The sequence below is a fragment of the Sus scrofa genome, chromosome 8, assembly GCF_000003025.6.
Source record: "Sus scrofa isolate TJ Tabasco breed Duroc chromosome 8, Sscrofa11.1, whole genome shotgun sequence".
Classification (NCBI taxonomy): domain Eukaryota; kingdom Metazoa; phylum Chordata; class Mammalia; order Artiodactyla; family Suidae; genus Sus; species Sus scrofa.
The window spans coordinates 116,137,043-116,155,511 of NC_010450.4; the positions used below are offsets into that span (position 1 = coordinate 116,137,043).

An 18,469-nucleotide genomic window follows, 5' to 3' on the forward strand; every position below is an offset into this window, starting at 1 on the left:
GTCACTTCTACAATTTATTTTTCAAGGTCAGAATCCTGCATGTCTGGCTAATTTAGATTTTAATTCATTTAGCAAGGATCTAATTTTGTATTCTATCTATAATCTTACCTCACTCAATGCAACAAATACTAAGTAACAAAAACATAGGTTTTGATTTCTTTCCTTTTTGAAGGACAGAAATGATTAAAAACATCAATTGGCCTAGTTTCAATCACCTGTATCACCACAGGCCCATGGGGATTCTATGAATCATAAAATGAATTCACATTCAGTCACTGCTTTGCCAAGGAGCAAAGAGTTATCTAGTCCAGGCTTTTAAAACTGGCAGACAATTTTATAATTATTGGTGTAAATGGAAGGAAGTATTTATATACATTTATTAATTGTTTACTAGAAATGTGCAATGCTCCATAGCTTAGGTTGAATTATTTTTTAAATAAAATAAAGTTCATTTTTTGTAAAAAGACTTAGTCTAGGTATATATTATCTGGGCAAAGTCAATATTTAATAACTCAAACATACAAAACAGAAAAATTAAAGTTCAGTATTTTGAGTGACAATATAATTCTTTGCTTCACAAAAATATTCAGAGGATACACCTTAGATAGCAAATTTCCATTGCATTTAAGTAATTGCTGAACTTACAGTTGCATGTATGTAAAACTCCCCAGGCATACATGTCTAAGTAAAAGAAAACACACTTATAAAATGTTATCAATTCAGAGACTATAATCACTGGTATAGAATTACTTTGTTGCCATAAGCATCTTATATTCACTGTTTACAAAGCTTTCCTTGCATTTTCCCCCGCACCCAAATCCTAGCCCAAGCTCTCAAATGCTTTGCCCTCCTATTACTTTACAACATTCTACCCAGCTAAAGTGGAATATGGTAATGGTACTATTTGTCCAGTAGTTTTGCGCATCTCTCTGTCCTTTCTGCTGCTTTTTGGGGAGAAGTCACAGCAACACTGCTCTAACTGATCTGGTGGAATTGTCAGTCGTGCTGCCTGCTCCCCCTCCCCTGCGCTACAGTGGGCGTGTGACCCAGCTGGCCACAGCAATTGGCCTAGAATGGCAGCTTCTTAGGCACAGCCAATGAAAATCTTCACCGATTTTTTTTTTTTTTTTTTTGTCTTTTTAGGTCTGCGCCTGAGGCATATGTAGGCTCCCAGGCTAGGGGCTGAATCAGAGCTGCAGCTGCCAGCCTACAGTACATCCAGCAACTCAGGATCTGAGCCACATCTGTGACTTACACCACAGCTCACGGCAATGCTGGATCCTTAACCCACTGAGCAAGGCCAGAGATTGAACCAGCATCCTCATGGATATTTGTCGGGATAGTAAACCACCAAGCCACGAAGGGAACTCCCCTTCACTGATTTTTTTAGTAAGTGGTTGTTGGGAAATAGAAGGGACTGGATTGTCAGCCCTAAGTATGTAAGTTTCTGTCTTCAGCAGTTGTCTTTGTGGAGAACTTGACTGTTGTAAAGTCAACCCAGAGAGAGAAGCTAAGCCTGACACTGTCATGTTAGCTTCTGGGTCTCCCTTGCCTAGAGCAAGGCATCTTGATGACAGAAAGTGATAAACTGCTTTTTAAAATTCAAGGTAGTTGGAATTTTATTTGGTACCTATAACCAACAGGGGACTAATACACTTCTCTTTACTTCTAGCCAGAATCTCACTTTCCTACTCCCTTGGTTGGAATTAACCTCTCCCTCTCCTATGCTTCCATGACTCTTGTTCTGTATTACTTAATGCTTATATTGAAGCCTATGATATTATATATATCACATATGTGGGATTTATGTATATATAATTATATTTATTAATTTATCTGTCTTTATGGAAAAAATGTGAGTTCTTCCATGACATTTGTCTTTGTGAGTTATTTATTTATTTATTTATTTATTTATTTATTTATTTTTCTCACCAAGTATTTTAGCTTTTTATTATTTTTAGTAGTTATTTTCCAATACAATTTTTTTCTACTGTGTAGCATGCTGACCCAATTACACATACATGTACACATTCTATTTTTGCACATTATCATGCTCCAGCATAAGTGACTAGACAAAGTTCCCAGTGCTACACAGCAGGATCTCATTGCTAATCCATTCCAAAGACAATAGTTTGTGTCTATTAACCCCAAGCTCCGCAACCACCCCACTCCCTCCCCCTCCCCCTCCCCCTTGTCAACCACAAGTCTATTCTGCAAGTCCATGATTTTCTTTTCTGTGGAAAGGTTCATTTGTGCTGTATATTATATTACAGATATAAGAATATCATATGGTATTTGTCTTTCTCTTTCTGAATTACTTCACTTAGTGTGAAAGTCTCTAGTTCCATCCATGTTGCTGCAAATGGCATTATGTCATTCTTTTTAATGGCTGAGTAGTATTCCATTGTGTATATATACCACATCTTCAGAATCCAATCATCTGTTAATGGACATTTGGGTTGTCTCCATGTCTTGGCTATTGTGAATAGAGCTGCAATGAACATGAGGGTGCATGTGTCTTTTTTAAGGAAAGTTTTGTCTGGATATATACCCAAGAGTGGGATTGCTGGGTCATATGTTAGTTCTACGTATAGATTTCTGAGGTAGCTCCATATTGATCTCCATAGTGGTTGTACCAGCTTACTTTCCCTTTGTGAGTTATTTAAATAACCCACTGTGCCTAATACAGTGCAAGGCTCATACCTAGTTACTTGATAAGAGTTTGACAATTTGAATTGAATTGAATCACTACAATTCAAATGATCTCTTTTCTCTGTGGGAGTCATCAATACATGTTCTTTACTGGACTCTGGATAACAAGTATGAGGAGATCAAAAGTGGTTTGAAGAAAAAAAATTTAAAATCATCTCATCTGGTTGTTCAAAATATCACCTTAAGTGGATATTTTGTAATTTCCTGCTTAATTTTATCTACGAAGACAAACTGTCATCCTCATTTTTGCTCTTAGTATACCTGGAAGATTTGCTGACAAAGACTACACTTCCCTCACGGTTTTCACTTGGGAAATCCCTGTTTATGGTTCTTTGTTTAATGAGCCTTGGGACACTCAGCCTAAACCTGGTCACAGAGAGGAATAACCAAACATTCTTAGGTATTGTGCAGACCTTTAAAAGTGAGCACGGACAGGAGTTCTCATTGTGGCTCAGAGGTAATGAACCTGACATAGTGTCCATGAGGACATGGGTTTAATCCTCAGTGGGTTAAGGATCCAGTGTTGCCTTGAGCTGTGGTGTAGGTTGCAGACCTGGCTTGGATTTGGCATTGCTATGGCTGTGGTGTAGGCCAGTGGCTATAGCTCCGATTTGACCCCTAGCCTGGGAACCTCCATATGCCACTGTTGTGCCCCCTCAAAAAAAGCCCTCTAAGAAGTGGAGACACAGTGGGGATGTCCTGAGAGGGACCGGGTCAAGATTTATATTTAAGTGCTGCAACTGAGAAGGGAAGGCTTGTGAGACAGAAATTGCAGCAAGTGGGAAAAGAGGATGTTGGCAGAAGGCCCTGGCAACCACAGGGTTAGGATAATTATCTAATTACTATGGCATTTACTCAGACAGTTGGATTCCAGACTACAAAGCTTTTCAGGGTAAACTGGTCATTATTTCATCAGGTTTCTCAAAACTACTGATTTGTAAATGTGAAGTTTCCTGCTGTGACACTAGATTCTAACCTGGCTAATTGCAGTCAACCTCCAAGTGGAATCAACATCACAGCTAGACAGCAAGTCTTTTCACTAATCTTGCAGCTAAATGCCCAAGTTACCTGATAACTGGCCGGAAACATTCCAGGCCAGGAGACACTAATGGGGACAGGCCTGTATTAGTGCAGGGATGTCAATTCCTTTGCAGAAAGGAAGGTGAGGACCCTGAGACAGAATTTTCAGCAGGTGCAAGAGGAAGAGCAGAGCCAAAGGAGGTGACTGATGTCCAGACCAAAGATTGTGGTCAAATCTAAGAAGTTCCCGAGGCCTCTGAAGAAGGAAGAGAGTGGAAAAGTTCATCCCATGGAGTTCCCGTTGTAGAGCAGCGGAAATGAATCCAACCAGCAATCATGAGGTTGCCAGTTCGATCCCTGGCGTTGCTCAGTGGGTTAAGGATTTGGCGTTGCCATGAGCTGTGGTGTAGGTTGCAGACTCCACTTGAATCCTGTGTTGTGGCTGTCATGTAGGCCGGCAGCCTCACCTTCAATTAGACCCCCAGCCTGGTAACCTCCATATGCTGTGAGAGTGGCCCTAAAAAGCAAAAAAAAAAAAAAAAAAAAAAAAAAGAAAGAGAGAACAAAAAGGAAAGAAAGAAAGAGTTCATCCCAAACCTAGACTTATAATAGAAAAGTAAGGTGCTTATGTTGACGTCCTTGGATAAAAGTTAGAGAGTTGACCAAGGGTCCCTGCCTTTGTTTCTCATATCGACCTCAACTCAGCAACAGACAGGAAAGAGTGACCAGGTGGGGGCTGGAGGTGGTCTCCAGGTTCCGTCCTTTCCTACTTAGAATTTTATATAAAGTACTCAGAGGACAAATAGCACCACTAGGAGTAGCCCTCCTGAGCTGAAGATTCAGTAAGGTTTTGTTGTTTTAGTTTTGGGATTTTGTTTGTTTGTTTGCTTTTTAGGGCCACATGTACAGCATATGGATGTTCCCAGGTTAGGAGTTGAATTGGAGCTGTGGCTGCTGGCCTATAGCACAGCTCATGGCAATGCTGGATCCTTAATCCACTGAGTGAGGCCAGGGACTGAACCTGTATCCCCATGGATCCTAGTTGGGGTTGTTACCCTTAAGCCACAATGGGAACTCTTTCATTCCTTTGTTTAGATCCAGTTTCCACTCTGGCTTCTTGGAAAAGAGAGATGGGTTGGGAGGTGGGTATAGTAATCCAGGTGGTTATTAATAGGTTCTTGAATCAGAGTGGAAGTAAAGGAGGAGGTGAGAAGTAGTCTAATTCTGGATAAGTTTTTTTATGATTTTTACTTTTTTCCATTATAGCAGATAATTCTGGAAACATTTTGAAGGCAGAGCTACTAGAATTTGCTGGTAAATTTGATAGAGGACTTGAGGGAACATGTCAAGAATGACTCCAGGATTTTTGCCCAGGCAACTGGAAGAATGGAGTGTCCATTTCCTGAGGTAAGAAAGACTGCAAGAGGAGCAAATTTGAAGGGGAAAATGAGGAATCCCATTTTGACGTGCTAAATTTGAGATGCCGTGTAAATAATTGCAGAGAGGTTTGAGTGGTGAGCTAGATGTCAGCAAAGAAAGCCTTAAGGGAAAATGTCCCAGCCTGGAAATATAAACTTGTCAACCATCAAGATATGGATGGGATTTAAAGGCATGAAACCACATCAGATCCTCTACAGAGTGAACTGAGACAAAAAAGGGGAAGAGGGAGTTCCCTGGTGAGACAGCCTGTGATAGATCCGGGATTGTCACTGCTGTGTCTTGGGTTGCTGCTGTAGCATGAGTTTGATCCCTGGGCTGGAACTCCCACAGGATGTGGGTGCAGGCACAAAGGAAAAATAAGAGAGAGAGAGACAGCTGCAGACTGAGCCCTGAGCTATTCCAGTGTCTACAGTTAATGATCCACCAGCCTGAGCGGTTGGAATAGGAGGGGGAACCAGGTGTATGTGGAGCCCCAGACACAGAAAGGGAAAGCTTCTCTGTCAAAGGCTGGCAACAGGTCTTGGAAGGGAACACATCCTTCCGCTAATGTCTAGACCAAGTGTTTGCCGCATAAGTAATTAGCATAACTAATCACCAAGTGCCTTCTGTCGTGATCATTGCTAACATCGTCTTGAAATATATCTTTGATTGTTATTTGGCTTTTTATGTGTTTATGAGCCATCTTCCTGACCAGATTATAAACGCTTTTAGGACAGGACTGTGACATAAATTTCCTTGATTTCCACACACAATTCAACCAAGGGCATTGCATGCAATCGATACTTGACAAACATTTAATCTTTTAATTTGCATATTCAACTGAAACATTACATCCTCCATGAAATATGGCCTACTTAATCTGTCTGGAAGTGATCTGCCCCTTCTGTGAACTCCAACTACATTTATTGTCTGCATTGATCAATTATTGTTTTGCATTACAAGTGATCTTTTCAGAGCTTTGAGTGTTGTCACCTCTAACTAAGAGATTCTTAGTTTTTTAATGGCAAAGAATGAGTTTCACATGAGTTTCACTTTATGTATTCCGTGTGGCCTAAAATTAATTATTAGTTAACTCACATAGTCATCAACCTTGTCTGTATCTAAAGGGCCTTAAATAAGTGCTTATTAATAAATACGTGTTCCCACAATATGTGCTTCCTTTCTGACCTAGTATTTTATTCTTTAGAGTTCAGAATTCATGGCCCTGTGCTGATATGCAGAGCTCAGTTCATCAATGTCTGTGTAAAGTTGCCCCACACCTCTGGCATCTCATTAGAGAGGTTTATAGCATCAGTATAATAATCACAGCCACTGAAGTTTTGCTGCTTCTTTTTACAAATAAAAGCAAATTAAAATAGTGGTTTGTGCATCTCAGCTCTGAGAAGTGAGATGATGAGCACAAGATCATTTTACCCAGGCTGAAGGGATGACTAGTCTAGATATTAAAACATAATTGTGTATCACATCTCTCTTTTTCAATTTTGAGCTTTCCAATCCCTGCCCTGGAATGGAAAATACCTTCAATTATCTCCTCACTTGGCCCAGCAGGCTTTGATCTGGACTATAGATTATAAAAATTAGAGAAAACTGAAGTTGCTCTAAAAATGTAGCTATGTGAGGTGCTTATAAATGTAACAACATGGGGGAGAGTTTTCATCAGAAAACTGTAATACAAAGATTTTTAAAAATCTGTTATTTTTTTGAGCAGAGGCTTTCTGAAGAAGCAAAGATAAGAGATTTTCTCACCCATATAGAGAAGTTTCACATACTAGACCATTGATGTTAAATTCCATATCTAACTAAACCTGAATCCAATCTGACAGCAAACTGTCTTCCAAGATGACGAAACAGAAAGGTCCCTCCCAGGGAAAATGGGAATGTGAACAGTGACAACTCAATGTCAGTACTCGAGAAAGTGGCCCGTTAGATATTACACATTTATACAATCACTTTGGACTTGGCGGCATCCTTAACTTACATAATTTTTATTCTTAAAATTAATATTTCACAACTAGTAGCCTTTTCCAATCTGATTAACAAAACTTTTTTAAAAAGTAAGGAAAACTTCATTGATATTTTTTGAATTCTCTAATGTGACATCAATTATTTGACATTATAATGGAGGAACAATGGCCCAGATTATGTAATAAATGTTGAGAGTCCACACAGATGGTGAACATTGTCTTTGATTTGAAAAAACCTGGAGTTCTAACCTGGCCATATAGATCATGGGATTCTTCACTGTGGTGTGAGCTTAGTGACCATGAAAATCAATACTTTTAGAGGATTGAAGAATATATGGATTCTTGTTTTAAGCATATTGCAGCAAGAGTACAATATTTTAAGGTTAGCACATCAACTCAGAAAAACCAGTACAGAGCAGAATCAGAAATTCAAATACTTTTCTTCAGAGCCATTTCTCCCAGCATCTCAATTGTAGTTAGCAGGAATTGATTTGATTTATCTCAGATTTGTATTTAATGTAGCAATTAAAATAAATTGCTGGGTTTTCTGACTTTTGGGTCAGCTTTGGTTTTCATATTATCATCCTCGCTTTTATCTCTGCACTCACTCTGTGAAGCCCTGTGACCAAGAAGCCTTATCACAGGAACTACTGGGCTCTACAGGTGAAGGGACTAGATTGAGCAGGAGGTGGAAGTGGAGAGAGAACTTGGTTGGTTCTTTCCTCCATTTGTTTTACAATCTAAAAGGATTTCTGGTATTCCAAACATAGCATGAGAAAGAGCTAAGAAATACAAGAGATTATTATACACTATAAAGATTCTTCTAAATAACTTAATGCGTACTCTTATACTAAAAGTGTAGTCTCTACTTCTCTGAAATCACAATAAAAAGAGAATTAACTGGAAGTTTGGCAGCATAAACAAGGTAGAGCCATAGAAAAAGTTTTTATCCTTGCATATAAAATTGTACATGTGAGTTTAAAAGGATAATGTAGTTAAAGAGAGAAAGGAAGAGAGAAAAAGAAAAAAATAAGGGCATTATAATTTTTATTAAACTTCTTATTTTGAAATAATTGTCAATTCACATGCAGTTGTAGAAAGATAGAGGAACTGTGTATACCCTTTACAAGTCCTCCCCACTGTGGGGATTGATTTTGTAAGACTATGGTGCATGTACATTGAATTTTGAGATTGGTATTATAGAACATCTTATGAATGGTGTATGGTGATTTTTTGCATAAATAAGGCATGTCTATGAGAAATGAACATCCTGAATCCACTTAGTTCAGGACAATTTCTGGACCATATAGAGTTTTAGAAAGTAATAGACTTTAAGAAAGTTATGGTTAGTGAACTAAGGTGGAATATATTTGTAGCCCAGAATACAATCTGCAAATTTTGGAAGTAACAGAGACAGGAAGAGTAGCTGGGTGATTCTATGAGATCAATACCGAAACCAGGCAGTGACATTAGAAAAAGAGGAAACTATGGACCAACATCTCTCATGAATAGAGATGAAAAATAGTCAACAAAATAATAGCAAATCAAATTTTGAAATGTATAAAAAGAATTGTACACTGTGGGAGTTCCCATTGTGAATCAGCAGCTTAAGAACCCAACATAGTGTCCATGAGGATGCAGGTTTGATCCCTGGCCTTACTCAGTGGGTTAAGGATCTGGCATTGCTGCAAACTACAGTGTAGGTCATAGATGTGGCTCAGTTCTGGCACTGCTGTGTTTGTGGTGGAAGCCTACAGCTACAGCTCTGATTTGACCCCTAGCCCAGGAACTTTCATATGCCACAGATGCAGCTATAAAAAGAAAAAAATAAAAGAATTGTGCCCTATGACTGAGTGGGATTTATCCCAGGTATGTAATGACAATTCAGCATTCAAAAATCAATTAATGTAATCCATTAGCACACCAACAGGTTAAAATAAGACAAAAATTCACATGCCCATACAATGGATACAGAAAAGGATATGACAAAATTCAGTGCCCATTCATGATAAAAATTCTCAATAAACTAGGGGTAAAGAGGTATTTCCTCAATATGATTAAGAATATTACATGAAAAAACCAAACTACAGCTAACTTAATGGTGAGAAACTTGAAACTTTTCTACTAAGATCAGGTATAAGGCAAGGATGTTCTCTCTCATCACTCATTTTCAACATTGTACTGGAAGTTCTAGCTAATGTAATAAGACAAAGGAAATCAAACATATGCAGATTGAGAAGGAAGACATAAAAGTGTCTCTGCTCATAGATCACACTATTATGTATGTGGAAAACACAAAACGATCAAAATAAAACTTGGAGCTAATAAGTGATTATAGTGAAGTTGCCATTTATAGAATTAATAAACAAAAGTTAATTGCTTTCTTACATACCAGCAATGAACAAGTGCAATTCAAAATTAAAAACACAACATTTACATTAGCAGCCCCCAAAATGAAATACTTAGGCATCTAACAAACTATGTATAAGCTCCACAAGGAAAGTTAAAAACTCAGATGAGCAAAATCAAAGAAGAACTAAATAAAATGGAAAGATATTCCATGTTCATGGATAGGAGGACTCAATATCATCAAGATGTCAGTTCCTCCCAACTTGATCTATAGATTCAAGTAAATCCTAATCAAAATCTCAGCAGTTCTCTTGTGGATATTGGTAAACTGAGTCTAAAGTATACATATAGTTTCAATGGAGATACAAAAGACCCAGAATAGCCAACACAGTATTGAAAGAGAAGAACAAATTTGGAATACTGACACTATCTGATTCCAAGACTTAGCATTTGCTACAGCAGTCAAGAAGTATGGCATTGGTAAAAGAATAGATATAGAGATTAATAGAAAAGAATAAAGAGCTCAGAAGTAGATCAACACAAATAGAGTTAACTTATCTTTGGCAGTGGAACAGAGGAAATACGACGGAGCAAAGATAGTCTTCTTAACAAATGGTCCTGGGACAAATGGACATCCATGTGTGGAAAAACTAATCTAGACACAGACTTTACACCCTTCAAAACATTAACTCAAAAGGAATCGTAGAGCTAAATGTAAAATGCAAAACATAAAAAAAAAACCCTAAAAGATAACGTAGGAGAAAATCTAAACTTTGAGTATGATAGAGACTTTTTAGGTACATCAATGAAGGTAATAATTGATAAGCTAGACTTTACTGAAATTAAATCTTCTGCTCAGGGTTTCCTGCTGTGGTGCAGTGGTTGAGAATCTGAGCACAATGGCTCAGATCACTGCAGAGGTGCAGGTTCAGTGCCTGACCTGGGAACTTCTGTATGCCGTGGGTGAGGCTGAAAAGAAAAAAAAGAAGGACCCTTAAAACTCAAACTCAGTAATAGGAAAACAAACAACCCAAATAAAAATGGACCAAATATATTAATAGACACCTCACCAAAGAAGAAAATCAAGTGGCAAATAAGCATATGAAAATAGGCTCCACATCATATGTCACTGGAGAAATGCAAATTAAAGCAATGAGACACCATTACACACCTATTGGAATGGCCAAAATCCGGAACTCTGACAACACCAAATGCTAGTGAGGATGTGATACAACAGGAACTGTTGGCAGTGCTAGCAGGAATGCAAAATGCTATGGTCACTTTGAAAGACAATTTGGTGGTTTTTTACAAAACTAAACCTGTTCTTACCATATGATCCAGTAAACCAAATGGGCTGAAAACTTATGTCCATACAAAATGTGTGCATTGTCATTTGCAGCAGTTTTGCTTATAACTGCCAAAGCTTGGAAGCAACATGGTACCTTTCAGTAGGTGGATGGATAAATAACTGTGGTTCAGCCGTGCAACGAAACATTGTTCAGCCCTAAAAGGAAATGAGCTATCAAGCCATAAGAAGACACAAAAGAATCTTAAATGCTATTACTAAGTGAAAGAGGTCAATCTGAAAAGACTACATGCTGTGATTCCAACAATATTTCATCCTAGAAAAAGCAAGACTATGGAGACAATAAAAATTTCAGTGGTTGTCATCAATTGGGAGTACAGAGGGATGAATAAGAGCATGTAGGATTTTTCGGGGCAGTAAAAATACTCTCCACAATACCATAATTCTCTTGTCAAAACCCATAGACAACACTAAGAGTGAACAGTAATGTGAACTATGGACTTTGGGTGATAATGATGTGTCAATGTAGGTTCATCATTTGTAACAAAACTAACATTCTGGTGGCGGATCTTGATAATGGGAGAAGTTATGCATGTGTGGGGTCAAGGAATATATGGAAATCTCCCCTCAATTTTGCTGTGAACCTTAACATTCTCTAAAAAAATAATAAAGTATTTTTAAAAAGAGTAGCTGGGAGTTCCCATTGTGGCGCAGTGGAAATGTGTTCAACTAGTAACCATGAGGTCGCAGGTTCAATCCCTGGCCTCACTCAGTGGATTAAGGATCTGGCATTGGGGTGAGCTTTGGTGTAGGTTTCAGGCTTGGCTTGTTTTCTGCGTTGCTGCGGCTGTGGTGTAGGCTGGCAGCTATAGCTCTGATGATACTCCTAGCCTGGGTACCTCCATATGCTGCGGGGGCAGCCCTAAAAAAGAAAAAAAAAAAGAGTAGCTGGGTAATAGGACAAAAGCAAAGAGGAAAAATTGCATGGTTGCCTATTAAGCAAAAATGAATGACTATTATCTCTGACAATAGTAAAAATCTTTTAGTGGAGGTGAAAGCTAGAGAAGACAATTCTGACAAGAGTCCTTCTAAGAAATGAAAACTTAAAAATGCATGATAAAAGATATTTGTTCACCTATGATTTCCTCTATTTGTTATGCAGGCAAAGTTTTAGTAAATAGCTTTGGAAAGCCTAATTTATCTTCCTATCTATAAATGAAAGCTGAGTATATTTTAGTAATTACTAGATAAAGTATTTCTGTCTTGATTCTTTTATCTTGAACTTCAGTGAATTGTCATGACTGTAATTCTGCTCTTTGTTCAGTGAGAGTGGCCAAATTTCATTACACTTCATTATCTGAATCCCTCTTCTGAAGAAGTCAGCATCTGAGAACTGGGCCGGGGAAGGGGTTGGGAGAGAACGCAGAAGAACTGAGTGTTGTCTCAGAGAGCATGCCCAAGGAGTAAAACCAAAATTGAGAGCCAAGCAGGCAGTCCAGTGGGTCTGTTCACAGCCTCTGACCTCTGTGTAACTCCTGGGAGCACCTGGAGAGGCAGCCAGGGGCTGGATATTGAGGTAGAACTGGGCTTTGATGGGTCAAGAGAGACACCAGGGATGTCCAACCAGAAACCTCAGATGAGAGGAAATGGAAACCTGAAAAATTCCCAGAACACATGCTGAAGTTACAGTCCCCTTTTAAAAAGCATAGCAATGGGCTTATGCTGGTGAGGAGGGAGCCACTAAAAACACAACAAACTCCAAAGGAATATAAAATCACTCACCAAACTAAAATGTAATAAAAACAGCTTAAAATTTATAGGTCATCAATTGGGCCATGGTGCTCTCTCTCTCTCTCTCTCTCTTTCTCTCTTTGTTTCACAGCTATACCTGCAGTATGTGGAAGTTCCCGGGCTAGGGGTCAGATGGGAGCTGCAGCCACAGGCTTACACCACAGCCACAGCAATGCTGGATATGAGCCACACCTGAGACCTATGCCGAAGCTTGGGGAATGCTGGATCCTTAACCCACAGAGAGAGGCCAGGGATCAAATCCTTATCCTCACAGAAACATCCTCACTGAACCACAATGGGAACACCATAGCTTTCTTTTTGTTATGTGCAGATTTTCATAGTATTACAGTATTTGAACAGTATTTTTATTATGATAATGCCTTTAATACTCTCTTCCTTCCTGTCTCCTTTCAGAGATCTACTCCGTGCTCTCTCCTCATGCATAAGATTCTCTATCAAGATTGATACCATAGCTTAAGCTATAGTAACTTCCCTCAGGTGGAGGCAGGCGCAGGAAGCTGAATTCCCTGGGCCCTGTAGTCCCTTCTCCTGCTTGCCCCTTTGAAAAAAAGGGGAGGGGCAAGTTAAGGATTTGTCTTCTTTTTCAAGATTGTTTTGACTTTTTGTTGTTGTTTTGAGCTTCTTATGAATTTTAGGATGAACCTATAAATTTCTACATAGAAGGCAGTTGTAATTCTGATGGGGATTGTGCTGAATGTATAGATTAGATCAGTTCAGACAAATTGCCATCTCGACAATTTCAAGTCTTCTGATCCATGAAGGTGGAATGTCTCACTGTTTGTTTAGATCTTCTTTATATCTTTCATCAAAGATTTTTTTTCAGACTTTAAATCTTGTATTTCTTTCATTGGCTTTGTTCCTTAGTGTTTTATTCTTTTGGATGTAACTATGAATGGTATCGATTTCTTAATTTCCTTTTGGTTTGTTATTGCTGCTTTAATAGAAATACAGCTAATTTTTGTGTGTTTATGTCATATCCTAAACTTTGCTGAAATTTTTACCTCTAAATATTTGTGTGTGTGTGAATTGTTTAGGTGTTTCTATATGTAAAACTTTGTCATCTGCAGATTGGGATATTTTTACTTTATCTTTTGTAGTTTGGATGCTTTCTATTTCTTTTTCTTGCTTGATTGCTCCAGCTGGAACTTCCAATACAAGGTTGAATAGAAGTGTCCCACTGAGCATCCTTGTCACTTTACTGATTTTAGGTTAAGATATTCCATGTTGCACAATTAAGATGTCAGCTGTGGGTTTTTCATAGATGTGTTTTATTGAGTTGAGGGGATTCCTTTTAGTTCTCAATTTGTTAAGGATTTTTATCAAGAAAGGGTATTGAATTTTTTCAATGTGTTTTCTATATCAACTGAGATAATCATATGCAGTGGGTTTTTTCTCCTTCAATGTGCTATATTATTATTATTACTTTGAATACTGAACCATCCTTCCATTCATTGGATAAATCCCATTTGGTCATGGTATATAATCTTTTTAATAAGGCTGTATCTGTTGGTTCAAAAAAAGGATTTTTCTTCAGTTGTTTTTAATGTTCTTCTATTCTAGGCCTTGCCTTACCCACTTTGGACCCTGAGAGAGAGGGATTCAGTAGGATATCAATACAGTGGACTGTATGTTGCCTATGTCACACAGAACAGTTGCCATCCTGACACTGAAATACCCCACTGCTAACCTAGATTTCCATGATAAATACAGGTGGGCACCACTCTCCATTCAGAGGCTCAGCATCCAGAGAGACCTTGAAATTGTTCTCTTGAAATTGATGGTCTCTCAACAAAGAAAAGAAAATGTTTTTCCATTTAAATTAGTGTTTGCTCTTTGTAGTTTAAAATAAGACATGTAAATATATCCTTCAGGAAAAAGAGGTTCTGTAAGGGCATATATAGGTGATTACAATTTCACAAAATATTGGGGTGTGTCTGTATATGCCTAGACAAGAAACCAAAATAGTTATAGTGCTTATTTCTAAGTGGCAAAGCTATACATATTTTCATATATATAACCACTGAGCCACAACAGGAATGCCCTATATATTTTTTCCAATGAAAAGTATTTACAGGACTTTCTCTTGTGGCGCAGTGGAAACGAATCCAACTAGTAACAATGAGGTTGCAGGTTCAATCCCTGGCCTCGCTCAGTGGGTTAAGGATCCAGCATTGCCGTGAGCTGTGATGTAGGTCACAGATGCGGCTTGGATCCTGTGTTGCTGTGGCTGTAGCATAGGCTGGAAGCTATAGCTGTGATTCAACCCCTAGCCTGGGAACCTCCATATGCCCCAGGTGCGGCCCGAAGAAGCCAAAAAAAAATATATATATATATGTAAAATTGCTTCCATAAAGTGTATCCAAATTTTAACAGAAAATTCCAATTGAGGTCTTGTCAATACAAAATTATTTGTCCCTTTCCCAGGAAACACAAAATGTCCAGCATAATTCACATAACTAGATCAAATATAAGTTCAAAATAAATGCACACAGCTTTCTTATCATGTAAATGAAAATTGACTAAATGTATATTCAAATATGTACACATAAATAGAATACCCTTGGAAGAGCAAAAAGCTGGTAATGGTATTTGCCTCTAGAAAAGGAAACTGAATAGCTGTAAGACATTATCATAGCCTTGAGATCTTCGGTATTTTTCTATTATGTGAATTTTACAAATTAAAAAAATAATTAAAAACAAAAATAAAAACATACATTTAAATTCTTCTCACTATGCTTTTCAATCACTTTTTCTCTCCTTTCCCTACACATAAAACCATTTTCCATTGTTAGGTTAATTTGCTCTGGTTTAGATTTATTTTGCCTTACGGCCAAAAATGTGGAGTTTCTCCCAGAGACATATTTGGATAATAAATAACTAGAACCAGTTTTCCAACTAAACATTTCAACACTGAATGTCGTGGATAATTTTTGCCTTCTTTGCAAAACTTCTCAGAGTGCTGCTACTGAAGAAGGTGTAACTGCGGGGTTTGACCTTGTTTTCGCTGAAATTTTGTATACAGAAAGGCCTTGAAGTGAAGATCAAGGTTTGTAACTGTGAGATCAAGAAGCAGTTGTCAGTCAAGGGCTGGTCCTAGATATTCATTTGTACCTGATTCATTTATGCAAGTTCACTCAGATAAGCACAGTGCCTTTCTCGGTTTTCAACTCCCTTCTTCCAGTTCTTACTTTTATAAATGGACTCGTTTCTTCTACTACTTCCAGAAAAGACATGGATCAGATATGTAGGGAGAAGACATGGAGGGAATACAGTACAGCAGAGAAAGTCTTCTCAATAAGAAAAAAGACATGTATCAGGTGACTTCCCAAAGTCCCTTCCAGCCTCACCTGTACATGTGAAATATTTATGTTCCCTCCGGTTTGGCTAAGCAAGGTTTGCAGATCATTTCCTTGGCAACATGAAAACTGTATGTGTTAATTTATAAATTTTGACGCTAACTGATGACAGGTGGCTTGTGTGCAAAGACTCGTGGTATTTAAACAGTTAGCAAGGAAGTGGAGGACAAGAAGGAGCTAATGAACAATGAAAAGGTGGTAAAGTTAATGAACTGGTGGCATGAATTAACTGCCTTAGCACTCGTAAGTTTTATAAGAGTCACCTGAATTCCTGAGCGTTTACTTACTTAATCAAAGGTTAAAAGCTTTCAGAAGTGGAGAAAATGTGGCTCTGACTTGAGAACTCTGAGAAATCACTAATTGCTGTTACGACATGAGTGGAAAGGACATGGAGACTGCTGGACTGAAACTGAATTCCACAGTGAGGAAGACAGAGAGCCCTGGAAGATAACTAAGCAAAGGGAAGTGCCAGATGTGCAAAAGCAACAAGCTATAAACAGTCCAAAATGGAATCACACAGGAAACGTGAGCTAGAATTGTGAGAACGGTATTTCAAAGAACTGCAGGCCAGAGTCAAACATGCCAAGTAAAGAAGCTACGTATCACCATAGCAGAAACACCTTATTTTACATGGTCTGAAACACCAATTCTTAGAATGACTCAATTGCTCATAAGAGTTGTAGGAAGTGAAAATAAGAAAAACAACAAAAGCGAAAACACAAGTGAAATTTAGCTCAGAAATAACATGAACATGGGGGTCAGTTTAACTCACAGGTGTAATAGGTAGTTTAAAACAGGACATCTTCATACTGAGTTAATTTCTTATTCCATGTGATACAAAAATGGATTATAATTTCAAAAGAAGGAATTTTCTTATACATGTAGTCTTTTTTATATTGATCATTAACTCAGTGGGACAGATTTTTGATAAATTGTGCTTATTTTAAAACATATCTTAGTCACACATGTTTTATACATACTAAATACTTCATATTCAACTCGAAAGAAGAAAGAAAGGAAGGAAAGAAGAAAGGAAGGAAGGAAGAAAAAGAAAGAATACTGACAATTCTTTCAGGGTCAAGAGTTTTGGTTTTGGTTTTTGGCTTTTCTTTTGTAAATGTGGTGTATGATGTTGATTGATTTGTGTATGTTGAACCATCCTTGTGAACCTGGGATGAATCCCACCTAGTCATAGTGCATGATCTTTTTGATACGTTGTTGGATTCAGTTGGCTAAAATTTTTTTGAAATTTTTGTGTCTATATTCATCAAAGATATTGGCCTATAGTTTTCTTTTTTGGTGGTATCTTGATCATATCAATAGATGCAGAAAAAGCATTTGACAAAGTCCAACATCCATTTATGATTAAAAACTCTCACCAAAGTGGGTATAGAGGGAACATTCCTTAACATAATCAAAGCAAATTATGACAAACCCATAGCAAATATAACACTCAATGGAGAAAAATTGAAAGCATTCCCACTAAAATCTGGAACAAGACAGGGATGCCCACTCTCACCACTGCTATTCAACATAGTATTGGAAGTCCTAGCCACTGCAATCAGACAAACAAAAGAAATAAAAGACATCCAAATAGGAAGAGAAGAGATAAAACTGATACTGAATGCAGACGACATGATACTATACATAGAAAACCCTAAGGACTCAACCCAAAAACTACTTAAACTGATCAACAAATTCAGCAAAGTAGCAGGATAAAAGATTAACACTCAGAAATCAGTAGCATTTCTGTATACTAACAATGAAACTTTAGAAAAGGAATACGAAAACACAATACCTTTTAAAATTGCACCCCCAAAAATCAAATACCTGGAAATACACCTGACCAAGAGGTAAATGACCTATATGCAGAAAACTATAAAACATTAATCAAGGAAATTAAAGATGTAAAGAAATGGAAAGATATTCCATGTTCCTGGATTAGAAAAATTAATATTGTAAAAATGGCCATACTACCCAAAGCAATCTACAGATTCAATGAAATCCCTATCAAATTACCCATGACATTTTTCACAGAACTACAACAAACTATCCAAAAATTTATATGGAACCACAAAAGACCCAGAATTGCCAAAGCAATCCTGAGGAACAAAAACCAAGCTGGAGGCATAACTCTCCCAGACCTCAAGCAATATTACAAAGCCACAGTCATCAAGACAGTGTGGTACTGGTACCAAAACAGGCAGACAAACCAAACAGAATAAAGAACCCAGAAATAAACCCAGACACCTATGGTCAATTAATCTTCGACAAAGGAGGCAAGAACATAAAGTTGGAAAAAGAAAGTCTTTTCAGCAAGAATTGCTGGGAAACCTGGACAGCTGCATGTTAATCAATGAAACTGGAACACACCCTCACACCATGCACCAAAATAAACTCAAAATGGCTGAAAGACTTAAATATAAGATAAGACACCACCAAACTCCTGGAAGAGAACATAGGCAAAACATTCTCTGACATCAACCTTACAAATGTTTTCTCAGGTCAGT

General features: G+C 37.9%; 1 protein-coding gene and 1 long non-coding RNA gene across 4 annotated transcripts in view; one reads left to right on the forward strand and one right to left on the reverse strand.

The window, feature by feature from the left end:
- ARHGEF38 (Rho guanine nucleotide exchange factor 38) overlaps nucleotides 1-18,469 on the reverse strand; it is a 135,550-nt gene that overhangs the window by 73,318 nt on the left and 43,763 nt on the right. The window lies entirely within an intron of this gene.
- The window catches only part of LOC100738848, a 52,576-nt gene continuing 38,809 nt past the window's right edge, over nucleotides 4,703-18,469 (forward strand). The window contains exon 1 of the long non-coding RNA XR_002346844.1: nucleotides 4,703-5,139. This is a non-coding gene — a long non-coding RNA (uncharacterized LOC100738848). The remainder of the gene's footprint in view (nucleotides 5,140-18,469) is intronic.